An 18,269-nucleotide genomic window follows, 5' to 3' on the forward strand; every position below is an offset into this window, starting at 1 on the left:
TTGTTAATATCATAGACCACGTTTTAAGTTGCATCCGTTAATGTCAGGATGAACGAACGTTTGTTGTTCACAGACATACCATAAGAATGCGCGCACGAGGACGAGCGCACGTCAGTATGGCCGTGACGGCGTTAATGATATTTATGTTATATAGCACGTGCAATAGGAGTGACTCACACAAGCCAGGTGCGCCGGCCGTGTCGTTCCACTCGTAAACAACAGCTGCAACAGAGTGACTCATAAGCCCGCTGCGCCGGCTAGTATAAAAAGGCGGAACGTGCCTTGAATTGAAGATTCGTTCGACTGCGTTTGCCCGGTGCACTTACTATATCGTTGTTACGTTGTGTGATTCAGTGACTGTTGTACGTACTGGTTAAAGTTGGACAAGTGTTAAAGTGAATTGTCAAGTTAACATATTGTTGATTAAATCAGAAACCAAAGGTGACTTCGTTTTACTTGGTGTTCAACAAGATAATATCTACCCTCAAGCTTACAAGTTTTTCTTTAAGAGTAATAATAAAATAGTTAAGTACAATTTAAAAAATAATCATACACTACTTTGATGTTGATTAAGCATGCCATTATCACGTTACGACTTATTTAAATACTAGCGACCCCCTCTCGCTTCGCTTCGGAAACCGTAATTTATTATTAATTTCTCCACCATTTACTGGATGTTGTTGTACATATAAACCTTCCTCTTTAATCACTTTACCTATTAAAAAAAACCGCATTAAAATCCGTTGCGTAGTTTTAAAGATTTAAACATACATAGGGATATCGGGACAGAGAAAGCGACTTTGTTTTATACTGTGTAGTGATTTCCGGGTGTCGTTAACAAAGCTAATAGTTTCAGGAACCATAAGTTTTGTCTTAGCTAAGGCTTTGGAGCAAGTTTTTGCTGCCACGAAATTCTTTCTAATCTTTGTAGTTTTCCTCATTTCCATACAATTTTTTTTTGAGTTTAAGGGACGGTAGATATTGAATTAAATAAAACCGCGTGCCATTTCTTTTTAAAAGATCGCTTCGTCTCATCCAAATTTTATGAGCTGCAAACACGGACATAGGTGTAAGCATTTTGTAATGCACATGGGAATTTGTGTTAGCTTTGAAAGCTGGCTAGCTTTTGAAACTTTATATATTATATATACACTTAAAAACTTGTGGGGCGCTTGCAATTTCTTACAAAGTATTTTATCGGGTCTACTTACCGGTTGTCGCATGTGTGTGTTATATGTACGCTAGAAGACAATGTGTAGACTTGAGACATGAGTTTTAAGTCATAGTTTTACAGTACAACGGCTGCCCCACCCTTCAAGCCGAAACGCATTACTGCTTCAGGGCAGAAATAGGCAGGGCGGTGGTACCTACTCGAGCGGGCTCATAAGACGCTCTACCACTAGTAAAGACTTAGATTTTATTCTTGCGCATAGTCTGCGTCACATAATAGCAATGTCAGGAGCACATGTACTTAGTTGTTTAGACCTGAAAACAATTTAAAGTAGAGTTCATCCCAGATTCGAATAGGCTACCAAAACGTTCGCTTCAAACAAAGCGGATGCTGGTGATAAAGTTCGTAAAGCTTTATAGTCTGGTAGTGAAAGTTGAATGAAACTGCTCTAAAAAAAATAGCTTAAAATTTTGTTATCATTGTATTAAATATACAAACCAGTTTTATTTTTTATTGTTGAATAATAATTAATTTTTTACTAGAAAGAACGGGTAGATGTTAGCACTGATGATAGATCTAGTAAGGAGTAAGGAGTGATTTAGGTTCGGCTTAGGATCGACTCACATTGAAATACAGCTATCAAAAGCCTGAAACGATTGTCCAATGGATATTTTTGTGAAATTTCAATACACAAAATAAATTCTAAAATATTATTTTTTTTACGACAAGCTAAGCAGGACATCGAATGATGTCATAATTATGTAAATCATTGTGTATCAGTATATGGTTGATAGTTAGCTAGCACAGCTCACATTTTTATTTTGCTTTGTTTTACCTCATTTGGACGTCTTCGGGTAGTTGTTAGAAAATTCCCGTAGTCCAAATAACTTAAGTTAGAAAGGTCTCCGGGTGACCAGCAATCCGTTATTTCCAAAGAAAAAAAAACAAGCTTATCTCCACTTGTTTTGTAGAGCCTAAATACTATACAGTTACGGAAAACAGAACAGACCGTTTCCCTCAAACGCATTCGATCTGTATCTCCTTCAATACTCAAAGCTGACGGTAATTATTTAGAGTTGTAAAACTCAAAAAGCTTACGTTTCAACTCGTTTACATTGTAATCATTTGACCATTGATTACATTAAGATAGCGATCGTCAACAGTAATCCGAGTGAGACGTTTTCGAGATAACGCTCCTACACACTGTCGAGTCAGACAAGCGGTACTGGTATTGTAAATGAAAAACCAGACAAGCGCGCATTTCACTCGTTCGGGCGAAGGTTCCGTGTATATTAATGGATTTATTAGCATCTAGTTGAATCTCTGTTAAGTCTGATTGTGTTTAATTATAGTTCGGATTTTGTATGCAGTCAATATTCAAGCAGCAAGCAGGCATGAATCCGTTTAGAATTACGCTGTGAAGTCTACCTGAATACTAATGACATTTTTATTGATAACGATAGCTTAGGATGAGCCCAGTTGTTGTAAATGAAAGTCGTTATTAACTCACACACTGTATATTTACCGAAAATACAATAGGTACATACAGTTTTATTATAGCTATCTAAGTGGAACTGTGTTCGCTGTATGACCGTTACAACTGGACTGTCGTCCCAATACCCTTTTCACACAAGCGTGGAATGGTGAAGATGACACCTTGCATTACGTAGCCAGGTAACACGCCGTGTACGTTATTAAGCATGGGTATGTGACCCTACACAAGGGTAGATGTGTTTACAGTCCTCTAGATGGAAAGCGCTCAACGTGGACTATGAAGATTTAGGGAACACATATTATTTCTTTAACTATTTCGCGAGGAATACCGAATAAGTAAGTACTATAGCTTCAAAATGATTTAAGAAATAATATCCTAGATCGCTATATAAAATAATAAGTTTAGTAACTAAACGTAATCAGTTCGAGAGCGGATTTCGAACTCCCGAGAAAAGCCAATTCCTTTTTTTTTTTATTCTATTGAATTGAATGGAGCGTGGTTTTTCAGCTTAATTCCATAAGTTACTGTAACACTGTACGTCGTATCTAATAAGCTATTGCTCATGCTATATGTAATATGTAGTAACAATTTACAATGTATGAAGTCTACTAGTTTTCGACATATATCTGAACAACTTGCCACAGATAATGTCTGCTGCGTTTCTTAAAACATTTTCCAGAATATAATATGACAGCTATGAACTATGCTGTTACCTTTTTAATTGCTTATAATTAAATTGGGTAGAAATCGTTGCGTATTTTCTAATATGATATAATTTTTTGTACGTGCATTCCTTAAAGTTATTTTCGTGGTGTTATCATTGTGTGGAATGCGGGTTTTGTATAGAGCAAATATTTGTAAATATTCCTTAAAAATAAAATAAATTTTGTTTCCATGCCTGAACTCGGCTTGATGGCTGTATTCCCAATCATAGCGCTCTTCATCTGAGAATTAAAATTGTATCTTAATACTGAATATAACAGTGCATAGTGCCCATCGTGCAAAAAATGTAGAGATGTGACTACGTAGACATGTAGAGATGTATTCAAGAAGGCTATCATTTTGTTAAAATGGTTAAAAGAGCTTCCTCTATTTAGTATAAATAGAAATAGTAGACTCTAGATAGAGTTGGAATCAATATAAAAATTAGTATATGGCAATGATTCGGTAGTGCGGTAGTGCAGTGCAGCAGTAGAGTCTTACTCTGGTCATGGGGTTCGATTCCCACATCAGGAAAATATTCGTGTGGGTTTTTATAATCTAAATATATTTTTATTTAAACGCATATAAATAAGTATGTATATCAGTATTTGTTTCCCAAGGTACGGAGAATCCGAATTGGGGGCAGAATTTTCGTGCGTGACCTTTTCCCGGTCATTAATTATTTCAGTTATTAATTCCTTATTAGACGATTTAATTTTTTATTTTAGGTGCTCTTGGCAATGGAACGTCAAGCAGTTTTATTTTCAGTAAAACATAAACGCAAAAAATAATTTTTTTTTTTTTTTTCAAAAGACATGATACACATCCGACTTCAATTTGATGTATTCGAATTAGCCAAAACGCTTTTACATGCACACGCACACACACACACGCACACACATAATCTTTAATTAAAACTGTTTTTACGGTTTAATCTCGCGTTTATTATTGCCGACGCTTCGAATACTTTTATACTGTTCTTGTGATCGCGTCCCACCGAAGATACCAGTCGTCCGTCAAGATTAAACCGTAAAAGTATTATAGTTTCAATTATGACTATTATCCGTGGTGAATTCCGAAGGGAATAATAGTAATTCTATCTCTGTACTACAGTTTTTAAATTAAAAAATGTAATTGACTGGTGAAACCCGGTCATGCTTTGCTTGGACGTTTGCTAATCACCTCATGACTCGGAAAATATTCTGTTAAGCTGTAGCTAATTTTGTTTTTTCAAACCTACTATTTTCACACAACTCTCTTAAGCACACACACACAGTTTTAAAAACTAGTGGTCCCGCAGTAGTCGAAATTCGACTATAATTAATTGGAATTGTAAGTTTGTACACTGTTATGATTGTATTTTATACTTCTATAATCACAAATTTCGCCAAGACTACACTATAAAAAATATTAACAAAGACAAACAATAATGCATCTCAATTTGACAACAGACGTCAAGAACAAAAGTTTGACAATAAATAGTATGCATGCCTGTGTGCGTCAAATACATGGTATGTAGTATGTGTAATGTTTTCTTTATTGATTTAATGTATACTTTATGCATTATTTAAAAAAATATATTAGCATTGTGCACTTCTTCTCTATATTCTCTATAAATGTGGAAAATTTCATACTCCTCCGTCCGCGCAATTTTCGTAAAAAGGGATACAAAGTTTTTGCTTCATGTATTAATATATAGATAGGGGCAATACCATCTGTCAAATTACTTCGATGCTTATTCGGATAACTACATTTATAGTTCGAACTATTTGTCAAAAATAGTATGCTCCTATGTTTACCTATACCTACCTAACTTACGTAGTTGGATATATATATTATTATATGTATTTATGATACATGCTGTCTTTAGTTCGGAGATTGCTGAATTTTTTTATTTAAATCATACATTTTTTGGAAGTACATTACTATTATTTAAATTATTATTATTTGGTGATGCTACTCGTGCGCTACTGACTCTACTTTAATGATACTTCGACAAAAACCTTCCATAGAGGGCCAACAAAAACGGTACCGAGTTTCATCACGATTATACTATATGGTTTACGAACGCATAGTGGACAGACCGACAAACATTGTTTTTTATCTATATAGATATGATTTTCAATTTTCCATACACAATAAACGTATTGATTGTAAATTTTTGGTTTATAAATCAAAATTGTACTTGATTGTGTTTCCATTGTGTACGGTAACAAATGTATCGGCTACCTTAATTGGCGCTTATAGAAAAGTTGGTTAATTGTCGAGCTGATTGGGAACTTCGGAGCTTTTATGTAGCTTTGACCTTTGTGTAGTCGTTTTGTATTTTATTGCTATGAGATGCATTGTATTTTTATTTTGACTAATTGCAATTAAAAATAGTGAGGTTCTTCATTTTTTTTCTTTTCAAGTATTTTATTGTTATTGTCATGAATAAAAAAATGGGAAGCTCTGCGCCGTGTGGAGCTTTTGTTGATGCCCAAGTAAACTTGCATTGTAATAGTGCGTTGACATCATATTGACACTCAAGCGCACTATCGAAACTGCTCTACTAAGGACTCTACTATCGTAAGCACTGCAGGAACTAGGGTAGAATATCAAGGAAGCAAAGGTCGTATAATTGTATTTTCTGAATAATAACCGGATCCGATATATATCCTCTGACCTGCTTATTAATATATATCTAAGTAACAAGTTCTCTAAAACTAAATAACTAAGCATTATTTATAAGACAAGACCGCTCCTTAAGTTAGAAATCTTGATCTAGGCCACAAAGGCTATTGTTATGAATATAATTTTAACAATTTCCAACTTGTAAATAGCAAGCGGCAGCATTGAGAATAGCCACGGCTCGCAGCAAACATTGATTTTACACTGTGTTTTAATACTTTGCGCTTGTGTCATAGATGTAGTCATAGTCACTAGATGCGGCAATTTTAACAGCTTACTAATGGTAAATTTTTATTCAATTATAAAAAAAAAAGAACACAATATTCCTAACCTAAAAGTACATGTTATTATCCGCAACATGCTTCGTCAGATTACAGAAATAAAGTTATCAGCAACATGCTTCGTCAAAAAGTACAATACTTACTTTCAGCTGCAAGCGTCGTCAAGCAATTTTAACTAAAACAGTTCTGTTGGACAATCTTCGTGAATTGCATTCGTTCTAAAAATCAGTATTGTAACGATGGTAATTTTTTATTTGTTTTATTGCTTCGTTGTGTGGACGAGCTCACGGCCCACCTGATCTTAAGTGGTTACCGGAGCCTATTGACATATACCACGTATATGCCGCCACCCATCTTGAGATATGAGTTCTAAGGTCTCAGTTTTTACAATACAGTGGCTTCTTCGCTTTTCAAACCGAAACGCATTACTGCTTCACAGCAGAAATAGGCAGGATGGTGGTAACTACCCGTGCGGACTCACAAGATATTCTACCACCAGTAATTACGCCAATTATATTTTTGTGGGTATCATTTTTATTACATGATGTTATTCTTTCACCGTGGACGTCAATCGTAAACAATTGCCAATTACGTATTTCATTAGAAAAATTGGTAGCTGCCTGCACGATTCGAATACCGATGCATCGCTTGATGCGACTATACTATACTATACTATACTATACTATACTATACTATACTATACTATACTATACTATACTATACTATACTATACTATACTATACTATACTATACTATACTATACTATACTATACTATACTATACTATACTATACTATACTATACTATACTATACTATACTATACTATACTATACTATACTATACTATACTATACTATACTATACTATACTATACTATACTATACTATACTATACTATACTATACTATACTATACTATACTATACTATACTATACTATACTATACTATACTATACTATACTATACTATACTATACTATACTATACTATACTATACTATACTATACTATACTATACTATACTATACTATACTACGGTCACTCACGGTCAACCTAGTGCTAAGTTGTCGAATACGAATGGACTGGACCTTTTATCCTTTACGCCATGATGACTTCCGGCCTGCTACCATGTTGCTTTTTTACTGCATTGATGAGATTATGTTCTTGTTTTAAGTCGATACGTAATTGAGACTTCGAACTCATATTCAAGTTGCGACATCTATGGAGTATAATGACCACATAATAATATAATAACCTACCGAACTAAAGATACTGGTTCATCTAGTTTCTTTATGATCGCAAATCGTTTGCTCACGAGCTATGGTATGACATCACGCCTTTATCTGTAAGGAGTGGGCAGTCACATATGTTGACAAGACTATTGTTTTCTACAAGTGTATTGTATCTCTTATTTTATCATTACAATTGTTATTTTGAGACCGAGTTATAAAAACGTGCAATAAAAAGACGTTATGAAGTTCACACAAGTTAGAAGGGAAGCCATCAAAAGTTCTCTATCTCATTCTCTCGAAAGCTAAATCCTGTTGTAGCTTTTTCTTCCTTTTTTGTGTCTTTTTTTTCGTTTAATCGATTTTTTTTATTGCGTCTATGGGTGGACGAGCTCACAGTCCACCTGTTGTTAAGTGGTTACTGAAGCCCATGGACATCTAAAACGTAAATGCGCCACCAACTTTTTTTATTTTTTTTTATTCTTTATTAGAGCCATACACCTGTTAGGTTAAGTCGGCTTATAAGTTTTAAGGTCTCAGTATAGTTACGACGGCTGCCCCACTCTTCAAGCCGAAACGCATTATTGCTTCACGGCAGAAATAGGCAGGGCGGTGGTATCTAGCCGTGCGGACTCACAAGAGGTCCTACCACCAGTAAAAACGGTGCTAAAGAATTTTCATTCAAAATTTGAAACTTTAAGTTTATGGCTATGGAATATGGAAGTTACGTGTGCCTTGTGCGTAGGCTTGATGTGATATTGCTCATTACCTAGACCGTTCTATTGATATATTTCATAAAGCAACGATGCGTCCCTATTAAGGAGAGTCAGCGGAAAAATGTATTAAAACAGCTCTCACTCATTTCTAGAAAATCTAATCTGCGTTTATGAAAATCTTAGTCCACGTGTTTCGAACTTTTTCTTCTAAGCATTTTAAATTTAATTATGTGCAGCTTAAGACTTAAATTCGATTGAAACCTACAGCGTAAACAGGATAATGAGTAGTCTATATCATAGTATACGAAGATTGTTTTACAAAAGCTTTGCAACACATTTCACAGACTATTTTAGTGAGTCTCAATATTCTAATAATAATTTGAAGCGTAAATGCGCCACCCACCTTGAGATACAAGTTCTAAGGTCTCATTTATAGTAACGACGGCTGCCCCACCCTTCAAACCGAAACGCATTATTGCTTCACGGCAGAAATAGGCAGGGCGGTGGTATCTAGCCGTGCGGACTCACAAGAGGTCCTACCACCAGTAAAAACGGTGCTAAAGAATTTTCATTCAAAATTTGAAACTTTAAGTTTATGGCTATGGAATATGGAAGTTACGTGTGCCTTGTGCGTAGGCTTGATGTGATATTGCTCATTACCTAGACCGTTCTATTGATATATTTCATAAAGCAACGATGCGTCCCTATTAAGGAGAGTCAGCGGAAAAATGTATTAAAACAGCTCTCACTCATTTCTAGAAAATCTAATCTGCGTTTATGAAAATCTTAGTCCACGTGTTTCGAACTCTTTCTTCTAAGCATTTTAAATTTAATTATGTGCAGCTTAAGACTTAAATTCGATTGAAACCTACAGCGTAAACAGGATAATGAGTAGTCTATATCATAGTATACGAAGATTGTTTTACAAAAGCTTTGCAACACATTTCACAGACTATTTTAGTGAGTCTCAATATTCTAATAATAATTTGAAGCGTAAATGCGCCACCCACCTTGAGATACAAGTTCTAAGGTCTCATTTATAGTAACGACGGCTGCCCCACCCTTCAAACCGAAACGCATTACTGCTTCACGGAAGAAATAGGCAGGGTGGTGGTACCCACCCGCGCGGACTCACAAGAGGTCCTACCACCAGTAATTACGCAAATTATAATTTTGCGGGTTTGATTTTTATTACACGATGTTATTCCTTCACCGTGGAAGTCAATCGTGAACATTTGTTGAGTACGTATTTCATTTGAAAAATTGGTACCCGCCTGCGGGATTCGAACACCGGTGCATCGCTCAACACGAATGCACCGGACGTCTTATCCGTTAGGCCACGACGACCTGAGTTTATGATAATTGAAGCATTTCAATGGTGATACTCTAATAACAATTGAAATACAAACTATATTATTACTTTGGGAATATTTTGCGACTTAGTAACTTTTTTATGGGTTTATATTGAGTATTATGTGGCATTCCGAATGTCCAATATAGTTTATCGATGTAAATGCTCACATGGAAATTTCTGCGGCTATTCATTAGCTTAGAGGTTAGAACGAGCATACGGCTCATTTGATGGTAAGTTGTTATCGTCCTCCATATTTTTCCCTATTTATTTTCTGGTAGCCTAAAAGAATATTTCAGCTACGCCCGGAATGAGCCCCCATAGATATTTAATTTTGTTGTTAAATCAACACATTTTTTAAATAACTTCTTCATGTTTTAGGTCACTTTTTTATTGCCCTTGTAGGCAGACGAGCACACGGCCCACCTGATGGTAAGTGGTTACCGTCGCCCATGGACTTCAGCAATGCCAGGGACAGAGCCAAGCCGCTGCCTATCGTGACTATTCATTAATTTGATTTTTGACAATGTCAATACTTAATAAGATACAAATTATGTAAAGCTCGAATTCAAAGATGAATATTGTGGGTTTAAGTAGTATATTAAAGCAAAGTGAGGATTCCATAAGCTTTCGTCCTTCAACGCCGGTAAAATACAAAACACATTTAAGTAAACAATTTACTTAGTCCTCACTTGACACTCGATTGCGAACAACTTTAGCTGTGTTATTTTTGTTAAGTTACATTTAAGTGTTTGTTAAGTAAAGAAGGTTTAAAAGAAGCAAAGGTTTGTTTTCTCATTCGAGCTCACGGATGAATTGGTGCCGAATGAACTAGCACATATATGACATAATCCGAATGAGACTGCGACCTCATGTCTCAAGGAGCCGGCATGCACGTTGTCCGTGTCTATGGGCTACGGCCCTTGTTGACCCATGCATGAAATACAACCAAAAGCTTCAAAATAAAGTGTTTCTAAGCTCCTCTTTCATTAATAAAGCCTCGAAACTGTCATTTATAAACTAACTAGCTGTACCCGTCCGCTTCGCTGGGCATTTAAAATTAACAATATCATTTCTCACCCCCACGAAGATTCTCATCATTAACGTCCCCGCAACTGGTGTAAAGAGTCCAACACTCATATAAATATTAGCCTATCCATTAATTACATGTATTTTCTACATTAATACCAAGTTTCAAGTCAATCGGATGCATGGTTCAGTAGTTATAACGGAACATCCGTAAAAACCACTGTAGATTTGTATATTAGTATAGATTCGTCATATTATTATACCATTGACATAATAAAAACAACCATTGAACCAACGAAAAAAATAGCGTACTTAGGTTAACTGCGGTGCTAAGCTAAAAATTTTGGTTAAAAATGAAGAAAAATGAATTTAGCACCTTTTATTATGTAGAAACAGGATTTTTTGGTTTTCTCGACGTAGTCCTTGGTATAATGGTATGGTTGCCATAAGCCGAAATATATTTTATAAAAAGCTTGACCTACACATGATTCTGATTAATATTGATTTGTGCAAAAAATATGTACTGTGTTTTTTTACTTATTTAGTATTAGTATTTACTGGTGGTAGGACCTCTTGTGAGTCCGTACGGGTAGGTACCACCACCCCGCCTATTTCTGCCGTGAAGTAGTAATGCGTTTCGGTTTGAAGGGTGGGGCAGCCGTTGTAACTATACTGATACCGTAGAACTTATATCTCAAGGTGGGTGGCGCATTTACGTTGTAAATGTCTACGGGCTTCAGTAACCACTTAACACTGGGTGGGCTGTTAGCTCGTCCACCTATCTAAGCAATAAAAAAAACATAAGGGATTATTCCAAGTTCGCGCGGACCGGTAGGTGAGCTCACGGGCTGAACTTAAATGAATTGCTATGAATCTACCACCGGATCGCGACCCATTGAGAAGATCCATTATAATTTTTAATCAATTAACATATAAGCTACTTTAGTACCAAATTCAATTGTAATCAACCAAACCGCGCTTACAAGTGAAAGTGAAATTTACAAATCTACTTTCACAATAATAAATTAGGGGATCAAGCATTCATAGCCTTGTGCGGAACAGTAGGCTTTTACATATTATTACAGGTTATATATTTAAAACACAGCTGCCGAATATATCTATAGGTGATATCGTGTTTTAATGAAATAAAATTAATTGGTTCTTCGAATTATGAATACATAGTTCGCTGCTATTGTTCGCAGAGCGTAATGACGAGATTTTCATTTCAATTTGCGGGCCCGTATTTCTTAAAAATAACAAATCTTTGAAATAATGAAGACATGAGTGAACAAGCTTCTAGCCGATCTGGTGTTGAGTGATTATCGGTTCCCACAGATATGAACAACATAAATGCCGTCACCCATCTTGAGCCATGAATTCTAAGTGTCAGTTATATAGTACAACGGCTGCCCCGCTCTTCAAGCTGGAATGCCTTACTGCTTCCTACCTGTGCAAGCTCATAAGACGCCCTACCGATACTCAAATCTGAAGCCACAAGCCGCGTCGCTCGATACGAATGCACGAACTTTATACATAAGAACTTTATACTTTATATTCTGTCCTTCTTCAAACGAGGCTTGTGGAGAGTATTAAGCGGTAGGCAGCGGCTTGGCTCTGCCCCTGGCATTGCTGAAGTCCATGGGCGACGGTAACCACTCACCATCAGGTGGGCCGTATGCTCGTCTGCCTACAAGGGCAATAAAAAAAAAAAGTCCCAACCCGTATACGGCAAACCAGAGACGACTGTTCGTGAAATAGCAAGATAAAAATGTCTACTTCATTTTCATGCAACAAATGTATACACAATGAATACGATTATTTTAATTGCATAGACAGTTGATCTATAGAACCCACACCTTACCTGTTGGTGAGTGGTCGCAGCAGCCCAATGAAATCGCATTGGTTATGTTGCCATTAAACTTGGGCCTTTTTTTCCTATCTATTCAAGCTTTAATCAGTTTTATTGATGATGTTAATACGTACAGGGTAAGGTCGAATTTCTAGGATTCAAAATAACAAGTTAATACTTAAAAATAACAGATAAACCTATCTAAGTGTGAAAAGTAAATTAGCATTATTTACATTCCATTTTTTTTGCTACTTAAGCTGATAGCCTTGAGAGGCTAATTTCAGCCTTGCCCTAACGTGTAGATGAGCTCACGGGGCTCAAACCGGGAGTGTTGCTAACAGTGGCCCTAGCAAGAGCAATTCTCCGCAAAATCTGCCACCGGATCAGAAACGCGACCCACCGAGAAAATCCGGCGAGAAACTCAGTGGGCTGTGTCTATGGGTTAATTTACTAGTCGAGCCCTTCGTCGTAAGCGACGGGTGCGGCGAGTTCTTCCTCAATATCGACGGTTGTGACTTCTCCAACGAGAGGTTTTTTTTATGATTCTCCTCCTTCTATGGCTGTCCTTGGTGTCACTGAGAGCTCTACAACCTCACCTGCTACAAGCTAGTTACTATGATCTTTAGTAACTTAACACCGATGGCTCCTATACTCGTTCACCCGTCTAGAGCAATAAAAAACAAACAATTAAAAAGACAATTAAGAACAGCCGCCACAATGGCCGCACACAGCTACATTCCACGGATCCCGATGTCGCATTAATAAATTGTCAGCGTCATTAAAATCTCAAATGTCGCTTATCTTGATTTAGATTTATGATAACAGGTACAGAGACGGGATTAAGATACATACGATATATGCCCCGTTTAGTAGTTAAGATTTCTCCGAAACGAGAATCGTTTGGATTAGGATAAAACGTACGCAGTTCGCTTTTTAGTTTGATAAAATAGCAAATAGAATACTACTACTGAGCTGGCGCTTTGACCCCGAAGTGGGTCTTGGCCTCCGACAATAAGCTTTGCCATTTATCCCGGCGCTGCGCAACACCTTGCCAGTCCGACAATTGGAGCTCCCGTAAATTTCCTTCCATAGCGTCAGACCAGCGGTACTTGGGCCTCCCTACGGGGCGGCGTCCCTCGCGGCGTTAATTGGAGAAACAATAAACTTGTAAACTGTGTTTAATAACAACAACAAAAAAAAACGTGATCTTCTTATTCTTCGTCTTCTTTAGTCTTTGCCTTATCCCACTAGGTAGGGTCGGCACAGAGAATTTTTCTTTTCCATACTCCTCTATCAGTCGTCATCTCAACACTCACACGTCATTCACACACAAAACGCGAACATTCTTTTTAAATATTAAATAATTCAGTCAGAAAGTTTAATCAGTTCGGATCCAAGTCTTGAGGTAAGTATGGAGCTGGTTTTAGGTTTAACAGCAATACCTCAATGCTGTATTTCGTCTCAGAAAGTTTGTTTTGAAAAACACTCCATTGTTTAAATGATGATCTGATGTGATTTGTACATCGAATGGCTCCCTTTTTTTTTCTTAATTCCAGTTTATCTAAAAAAGATTCATTAACCGATGAAACTATACTAGAGGTCCCGCAGTAGTCGAAATTCGACTATAATTAATTGGAATTGTAAGTTTGTACACTATTATGATTGTATTTTATACTTCTATAATCACAAATTTCGCCAAGACTACACTATAAAAAATATTAACAAAGATAAACAATATTTAATCTATTCTCAATTTGACAACAGACGTCAAGAACAAAAGTTTGACAATAAACATGCGTGTGTACGTCAAATACATGGTATGTAGTATGTGTAATGTTTTCTTTATTGATTTAATGTATCTTTTATGCATTATTTTAAAAAAATATTAGCATTGTGCACTTCTTCTCTATATTTTCTATAAGTGTGGAAAATTACATACTCCTCCGTCGGCGAAATTTACGTAAAAAGGGATACAAAGTTTTTGCTTCACGTATTAATATATAGATAATCCAAAATATGGAAAAGATGCCATTTCCTAATTGGTCTTGATTTATTTGGTCATTTTATATTATCAATTAAACAACCTCATGAACTAACCGGTACTGTAAAATCTTCAACAATTTATATCTCGAAATAATAAGGAACAATAATATCATGTTATTCATAGTCGTATATTATCGACACCAAAATCATTTAAACAGGTCTACGGATTTGCGAAATGGCAATTTTCGTCTTTATTACCATTGTATGAAAGGTTAAATTTATTTCGATAATAATTTTAGGCTATGACTAATTTGGATGGCTCAGCATTTACCTGATAACATATCTCATCGTTGTCTCTAATCTCAAACAATGGACAGTTAGATATTTAATTAACGACTTTTGATTATTGATAACTGAACATGTAATACAACCAATAACATGGTCGGGTTATTGACATTATATATTATATATATTTAAAATACACCAAGGATATTCTATACCAATTGGTCTGTTTATTCGGCAGGAAGTCAGATGATTTCGCAATACTTACATAACCCTTAATTCGTAGGTTTTAATACACGACCCATCCACGAACTCTTGAACATGAGACTAAGCGATGTACCTCCACGCTCACGTTCTTCTCCAAGGTCAGAACCCAGGCGAAGTAGGGGGTTCCCACGGTCTAAACTATAAACCTATATACACCCTAATCGCTCCATTAGTCCACTCCACACCCAACCATTAGTTGGGTCATAAGTTCGTCTCCCTACTTTTTCCAATTTTCATGAAATAATAACATTTCGTGCCTAAAATGGGAGGCCGTATTGTGAATCTCCACGAGGATATCAACCGTATTTTTATATCTGTCTTCAGCGAAAGGAGTGCTTTGGCTAAGCCCCTGAGATCGCTGACGTTCGTGAGCGCCGGTGATCACTCATTCTCAAGTGGGCCACAAGTTCGTCAGCATTCAAATAAAAAAAAAACACTATAAGTACGATTAAATCTATTTGGTGTTCTATAAAAAAATTCAAATCTAAACAATAACTTTGAAATATATCAATCGCAATCAACATATCTCTCTCTATATCGATTTTATTCACGACTTCTGTTCTGTAAATTAATTATCCGTACACAGTATCGATTGGTCGTGACGAATCGATTTTAAATAGTATCCAGTTTAACGAGGCCTATGTCGACGATTAAAATCGTTTTAGCTTAGGTTCTTGGGTAATTTGATTACATTTTTGTTTTTAATGTTGAAATTGAAAACCGCTCTTCGTTCTTTGTTGTTTGTAATTCCTGTTTTATGAAATATAACATATTAAATAGAAGAATGAAGTATTATTACTACCCGTTAATTAGATCCATCAGATCCAATAAATCTTGCATTAGACACCTTCAACTCTAACACAAGGAGCAGGCTTAGGGATCCCGGTAACAGTACTCGTCAAACTCGACAGTGAGTTCGGCGTGCAACCTAACCCATGCATCGCTGAGTTTCTCCCCGGGTCTTCTCAGCGGGTCGCGATTCCGATCCGGTAGTAGATTCATTCGCGAAGCAGCTGCTCTTGAGTTGTTAGGTCTTCTTCGGAGGCGCTCGGGCAGCTGTTAGCAAATCCCACCCCTCCTGGCCGAGCCCTTGCTCGTTGCTCGCCCACCTGTACTGGTGAAAGTGGAAAGGCCTCCGGGCCCCCAGTAATACTTCCATCATAAAAAATAAAGAAAATAGGGTCAGTAACCCGTTATGAGAGGCAGCTACTTCTGCACGTTCGATTTAAGACAAAAAATACGCGATAAAATTTCGAATTCTCCGAACATCGATTCTCACGCAACAGCCTATCATCTAAATACATAATACATTCCTATACATATGTATGTGTATGCGCGCACACAATAGATGCTTTCCCAAAGCGACGAATTTCACCTCGATTAGGTTATTTATACCTGTTTGTATCGGCAGCTCAGACAGGTGTTTGAAAACCAGTCGATATATACATACAGGTAGTTCCAAAAAAAATAATGGATATGATAAAACTCTTTTCTTTAAGTTCATTGAACTCTAATTCTCATTCTCGAATATTTCAAGGCTATGTTAATTTTAAAACAAGACAATGCTATTTTTCTCTGTATTCTAGCTAATAGACACATAATTTATACAAAAAGTTCATAATTTATGACTTAGATTAAAAAGAAATATTGTTTCAAAAAACATGTGTGTTTCAATAAAAATAGGCTCAATTTTCGAGTACCGGCAAACCATATTTTAAGTGTAATTTTACCTATACTTTAAGCTATAAGTGAAATCAAAAGAAAAATAATCTTAAAATTAATTCATCGTAAAATTGAACATCCCGTATAAGCGGAAGATGCGGCGCGATGCCCAAAGGAATGTTATTAATTTGGAATTTGTTACAGCCTATACTTAAGCCAGATATCGCTTTAAAGGCTTAACGCGTAAATATGAATACGTTACAGAGTCTTTTGTTAATCGTCGTACGTATGAGGGAATTAATCGATTGTGTTACCTACATATTAAATGAGTAGAATAGTGTCCAAATTTCGCAGAGGCCAGACGGAAACTACGCGTGCTTACTTTACATAGAATTAAATATTTTCAAAGTTAACAATAATTCTAGAAGGTTCACTGGTGTAGTAAATTATATTCGATTTTCAAAGACGAAGTGTAATTCTGAGCTATTTTGTGTAAATCGACCATGATTACATACTTCGTATAAACACTGGCCACAGAAGAAAAAAAATACTATCAATTTGTTTCAGTAACCGCCGAATTCTCAGTTACGTAATATTAAAATTTATCTAATATGTGTCCGTTCTATTCGTGAATCTATTAGCGGTATCGATAAAAATTCAACTCAGAAATGAGGAAAAGGCGGGTTCTCCGAGAGATTACTAAGAAACTGTGACTAATCAGCTTTTGGGAACAAAAGTGTCATTCTGGAGGAATTTAATGTTTCTTTGTCATCAATTGTGTAGTGCCTACCGAGACCACTGCTATTAATATTGAATTAATTCTTAATTTAAGCAATGAATTAAACGTTTTTTATCATAAAACCTTGAAGGCTTTTGAGTTGGAGATCTTGAAGTTCAGTGGTTTCGAGAATTTAGGGACTGTTGAAATGTATAAATCCTACGCGGCATACTTTTGCAGGATTATGGAGTGATCTCACTCATTAATCTCTATTTTTACAAATCGTTTTCTTATCAATTTTTTTTTTTTTTCTAATTAATCAAACGGCTTTTTTGTGGAAGTCAATGACCTACCTCAATACGATTGCGTTTAAATCGGAAATTTAGATTTTTTAATTAGTAAAATTATTTTCCTTCAAACAAACATGTTTCATTTTTAAATAAAAAAGAAGAATTTTTTTTGTATTGCTTAGATGGGTGGACGTGCTCACACGCCCACCTGGTTTTAAGTGGTTACCGGAGCGTACAGACATCTACAACGTAAATGTCGCCACCCACCTTGAGATATGAGCTCTAAGGTCTATAGTTACAACGGCTGCCCCAGAGAGCTCTAAGGTATCAGTATAGTTACAACGGCTACCCCACCCTTCAAATCGAAACGCATTACTGCTTCACGGCAGAAATAGGCAGGGTGGGGGTACCTACCTCTGCGGACTTACAAGAGGTCATACCACCAGTAATTACGCAAATTATAATTTTGCGGGTTTGATTTTTATTACACGATGTTATTCATTCACCGTGAAAGTCAATCGTGAACAATTGTTAAGTACGTATTTCATTAGAAAAATTGGTACCCGCCTGCGGGATTCG

General features: G+C 36.3%; 1 protein-coding gene across 2 annotated transcripts in view; it reads right to left on the bottom strand.

Annotated features, from left to right (window-relative positions):
* Positions 1 to 18,269, bottom strand: part of Sox102F (transcription factor Sox102F) — a 419,194-nt gene that overhangs the window by 332,575 nt on the left and 68,350 nt on the right. The window lies entirely within an intron of this gene.

This window comes from Bombyx mandarina, chromosome A1 (assembly GCF_030267445.1).
Source record: "Bombyx mandarina strain Sakado chromosome A1, ASM3026744v2".
Lineage (NCBI taxonomy): Eukaryota > Metazoa > Arthropoda > Insecta > Lepidoptera > Bombycidae > Bombyx > Bombyx mandarina.